The sequence below is a fragment of the Benincasa hispida genome, chromosome 11 (assembly GCF_027475165.1).
Source record: "Benincasa hispida cultivar pf3 chromosome 11, pf3_genome.v1.1, whole genome shotgun sequence".
Classification (NCBI taxonomy): domain Eukaryota; kingdom Viridiplantae; phylum Streptophyta; class Magnoliopsida; order Cucurbitales; family Cucurbitaceae; genus Benincasa; species Benincasa hispida.
The window spans coordinates 26,392,943-26,398,942 of NC_143488.1; positions in this window are offsets into that span (position 1 = coordinate 26,392,943).

Here is a 6,000-nt window from a genome sequence, read left to right on the forward strand (position 1 = left end):
AAAAACCAAGCCATTCTAAAGGGATATCAATTCATCAAATCTTCATTCCAGATTTTTACCAAAAACGTATTAGATGGAGAATTAAAAGTTCAAAGATTTCTTGAAAATTGAGAGGCATACCGTATGGTTTTTGAAATTTTGGAGACTATATATACAAATCTAAACATTTCGAAACTAAATTTATAATTCAATCTTACATGAGTTTGCGTTTCGAACGGAAAAAAATGCTTTATTTGAATTTGTGTCCCCAACTTAAAGCCCTACATCACTGGTTTCTAACGCAATATATGTCTTAGTATTAACAATTATTTTCTCTATTAGACTGTTGTTGGGTGATAACGAATGTCAACGCTATTGAATCCATATATAACATTAGGTTTTTCCAACAATACGGTGAATCATAAACAATAGTAAGGGCCACAATCCTAAAATATCCCAAAATCAAAATCTCCTATCAAAAACTCAACAAAAAGATAATCAACAAATACAAAAAAGGCCGACAAAGGAATATCATCTTCGATCATGAGAAACCTTCTTATCTTATCACAACAAATAGACTAATTTGAATTGCGACCAACAAAATCTTCGTTGCTACAAATTTGGTATTGTACATGTTTTCTTTCTTTTTCTTTCAATGTCCTCGAAATTATAATCTAAATTCTCAACGTGTATTTGTTTCGGTGTACTAAACTCAAACACATTAACTCGCATTCAACTACTAACATACAACTTCTATAAAACATTAAACTATTGGTAATAGCATTATTTTTCATTCTTCTTTTTATATCCTATATACATTGATTGAAGGGAATAATTAGGGGTGTTCAAATAATCCGACAATGTGAATTACTCTAACCATCCAACCCAAAATTTTAGATTTGGGTTGGGTTAGTTTTGTTCTTGGGTTGGGTTGAGTTAAACCTTTTCTATTTTTGTTGGGTTGAGTTGGGTTAAACTTTGAAAGAATCATATATATAATATATATATATATATATTTTGCACTAATTACATTCTCATTTGGAGAAATAGCAAACCACAAAATTCTTTTGAAATATAGAAAATTGCTTGATACACATGCGGGTTAGTTTTCCATTAATTCTAAAATACCTTCACCAACCTTTTTAATTCCTCTGTAATTAATTCTATCTCTTTCTTACTTACACTGTAATTAATTTACCAAATTTATAATGTGAACTCTACTGATTTCTTGAGATTTTAATCCGGAACTAACCACCTATTTCCATTCGAAAAATTTGGCATAAATTTTGTGATTTAATTTCAAAATAATTAAAATCTATATCGCACTATCTTTAAAAAATATTTTGAATTTTTCTAAATCCTTTCCTATACTAACTTTTTATATTTATATTATACTTTCTCTTAATCCTAATAAAATAATCTGTTTTTAAATTATATTTTGAATTTTCAAATCTAATATTATATTAATAACTAATTATATTTAAATTAGAATTTCTGTTAATCATAACTAAATCATATGTTATTAAAAAAAATTTATGATTATCTTTATTATAATTTTGTTTTAAGTGTGAAATACTATAAAACATCTCATTTTTATTAGTTAGTCTTATTTTAAAATTTTGAATAATATTATTTTTTGTTTTAAAGTTTAGTTGGTAAGAATAAAAAAAAAAATTCCAAATACACTCACTCATGTGTTCCCACTTTTCTTTAACCCTAAAATGCCCTTATATAGATTTTTTGTTACATTATAACTAATTCTACTATTTGCAAATTTTTTAGCATGAATACTGATTTTCTCCTATATTATCTCCCGTACACTTTTCGAATTTTAAAAATCAAATGTAATTTTTTTTTCAAATATTATATTTGATCTTATCTTCAATTTCAAATTTTATTTTATCTAATTTTTCAATTTTCATCTTATTTAACTTATTTTATTTTTTTGTTCTCAATCAACAAACAAGTCTATTTTGGAGGCTTGACTTAATCAATCAAATCTAATAGATGAAAAGTTCGACTTAATCAACCATCAACCAAGAGTTCAAGTTGCAAAGTCTCTTCTTTTCAGAGTGATTCCTATTGAGCCATTGTAGAGTTATGCGAAGCATATGAACGGTGTTGGTATTAACCAGTTTGCCTTGGGGATCTTAAACCTACCTCAACAGATTCGATCAAAGGAGGATATACCATCACCGAATATTGTTTGTTTCTCTTCTATTCATGAGATCTTCCCAATTGACATCAACACCACATCATAATTGGTTCGTAATTTCAATTGATGATTTTTAATTGAAATTTTCATACTCCAATCTAGATCGGTTTCTTTCTTCATGAATGCAATTATTTAGATAAAGTCTTCATAGGTACAGTCCTCGCTTTCTAAATTGATATTTTGGGTCTAGAACAAGAAAATGTATTGTTATACAATTTTGGGCAAGTTCAAAAGCAATTTAGATGGTTTGATTAAGATTTTCAATTGCAATGTATTTGTTTTTAAGTTAGTGTATTTGTTGGGTATAGCTAGGAGATTAATTACAGTATATTTGTCATGTAAATATCTCCAAAAACTTTCACAAGACCTTTTATGACTACCAAACCCTTATTCGAACTACTGTGTAACAAATTTTTTCCTTTGCATGTTTCTTTTATCATATATCTTTATTTTCTTCTAAAATACATCCCTTTTTTAAATCATAAAATCATATTATTATTATTATTCAAATATCAAAACTAAACCATTTTTTTCAAATATCATTGATTTATTTTTTTTTATTTCTTTAATATTTTTCAACTTATTTTATGTTTTTGCATTTTGATTTTTTAACTAGTTTGAAATGTTTATACCATCAAAATATGTGCATGTATATATATATATATAATGGGAGTTGACTTTTTTTTTTATAAAAAAACTTACATTAATTTAACCCAACAACACTACACGCTTTCCCCATCTTCGTCTTTGAGCCGATGGCTTCCTCAAAGTAACAGAGTGAAGAGTGAAGACAAACCAATCACATTTAAAGTAGTAGAGTGGAGGAAATTATAGTTGCGATGATAGATTCATAGGCAATAATTCTATTCAAGACAACATCATTGCTAGGGGTTAAGGTTGACGACAGAAGTTGTGTCGGAGGAGTTGAGATAGAAGAAGATGGAACTGGAATGATGAAGGAGCAATAAATGAAGCCAGTGGAGAAGGAGTTGAAGTCGAAGTTGGTTGTGAAGTTTTGGTGGAAGTAGAGGGAGCCACACTCGACGGAGCAAGAGATGAAAACAAAATTGAAGCTGGAGGTGTCGCCACTATTGATGGAGGAGCCGATTTCGGAGAGGAAAATGCGGCGACTTGATTGGAGAAGAGGTTGGTGCAGTGCTCAGAGTCTGGTCAAGAAAGACACTGATAGTCTCTAGATGTTTGTTTTAATTACAGTGTAATTACGAATATTATTTAATAAGCCAATTTGTTATCTCATTTGTATGGCCTGGGGTAGTTAAGACTTTTATAAATTCGTTTATTTTTTTATTTTTAATTCATTTTTCCATTTTTACGAATGAAAAATTGATATGCTACTTTTACAAATGAAAATTTAAAATATGCTATTCCTTTTGTTAGCCCTTATTTTTTTAAAAAAAAATTGTTGGGTTGGGTTGGGTCGTGGGTTGTTAAAAAATTGGATTGACCCAATCTAACCCAACATATATGTATATATGTATATACATATATATGAGTTTGATTACTTTGTATTAATTAATTTGTGAATTTTTAATACTTTTTCTTTTAAAATTGTTATGATATTTGTCTTTGTTTAAAATTTGCAATAAATATCATAGATATTTGATATTTAGCATTGGAATTTTATGACATTTTAGTTATTAGTCATGTGTTGTATATATTTATATATTTTTAATTAAAGAAAAAGTTATAACCCAATAACCCACTCAAGCAAACCCAAATTTTAAGGTTTGGATTGGGTTGGAGACTTTATTTGGGTCCTTTGGGTTGCCAACCCAACCAACCCAAATTTTCAGATTGGTCCAAAAAATGCCTTCAACCTAATCCAACTCAATTCATGTACACCCCTACTCGAAAATTCAAATATATAGTGTCTATTATATATATCAAATATATATTGTTTTCTTCTCTAAAGCTTTTTGTCGATTATTGCTTTCATTTATGAAGGCAACAATCTTTCAGATTTTAAATAAATCTTGATGGGGCAAAATAGTATATATAAAACTGAATATAATAGTAAACTGATTACACCTCAATAACTAGAAACAATACACTCAATGTATAATATTCAAACCTAAACGAAAGCTAGATATGAAAATAACAAAAACTTGAAAGAGCCTCAAAACCTTTGGAGACTCAAAATGTAGTCGAGACACATTTCTGGTAAGCGTTGTGTTAGAAATGGCAGGACCCTAAGAACGACGAACTGTAAACCATCAAGGCACGACGGTCAAGCGAAGCAAAACCTGCAAAACAGAAACTCGTTATATGTCACACCCCACCCCAGACCACCCTCTTAGCCTAGGAAAGAGCGTGACTGCAGTAGTTATCAACCATTTCGTTGACACTTACTGCCTAATAACTCTTGCGGAAATAACTCTGATACCAATGTACAAATTGAACAATCAACTGATTAAGTAGGCTCATTTTATTTTACAACAATGTAACGTTTATACAACTCAAAGACTTAATAACAAAGTTTACAACAACAACCGTAAAACCCTTCGGAAGTGTAACTGTGGCATGTGGCAGACCTTGACCTTAGCAGCACCCTGGAACTCCTCACCTTTCGCTACCTGGGAAGAAAAGAAAAACATTTGGAAAGCATGAGCTATAAGCCCAGTGAGTGACCAGAAAACTGATTTTTATCAAAAGAACTACCCCACACTTGTACTTTTGCTCAGATACCTTCTCAATTGTGTCCTTCAGTATCAAGCTACTCAGATACCTTCTCAAATGTCCTTCGGTATCGAGTTTCAAGTAAAACTAGTCATACAATGATTTTCTTTAATAAAAATTAGAAAACATGTCTTTATCTGAAAGATCTTTCTTTAGCACATGGTTTCTTAAAACATTTTAAATATTTTAGTCACTCACCTTGATCGTTTAGGAACCTTTCTCTCTAGAAGTTCCTTTGTCACCTCGGGCTCCCTTTTGAACCCTAAAATCCAGATTCAAATTAAAGCTCAGATTACTCATAGTTATAAACTTTATCTAGAGATACTTACTTCTACACATATACTTTAAAATGTCTCAGGAATCTTACCCTAAAATCTTAACTCATAACTTCTCGTGGTTTGGCCGGAATCATCAAAACATCAAGACTAGCCCAGCTTACCCGACAGCTCGACCCCTTCTGTCTTTTCCTCATTCTCCAGACTGATTCCTTAGAGCTTCTTCTCCGGCAGCTTCACCATGAAAACTAGACTCTTTTAACTTTCAGATGGCTTTGGAATAACATCAAACGCACGAGTAAATTAGGAGAACTCCTTGTTCCAAGTTGATGTTACTTCCTGTCTTTTCTGCCCGACAGCATCTCCCCTCTTGGAACTTCTTGACCAACGCATGGTCTTGCTACCAATGCATGGTCTTCTCCAAATTAGTCCTCACACACTCTTCTTTATGTATTTTGAAGATAATTTGAGTTTTCATCTGAAATCCTTGGCTCTATTTATAGGCGTCCAAGATTGCTCCATGGCTGACACCTCTTACTTAGCCGCATGACTAAGTGTCTCTTCCTTACATCATCAACGCAATCTTGCATCAGCATAAGTCAAAGTGTCTTCTTCTCCTTTCACCAATGCATAGCCCCCATCCTTTACATGTCTTCTTATGCCTCCACCTAATTTGCTTAAGGTTTAAGAATTCCTCCTAGCAAGCCACATGTCTGGATGACATCCTCCATGAGTTCATCCTTCTTATGCGTCCACAAACCCTTGGATGTTTAACACATATTAGGCCATCAACACATAGTCCATACTCAATGCATATCCTATAATCAATGCATA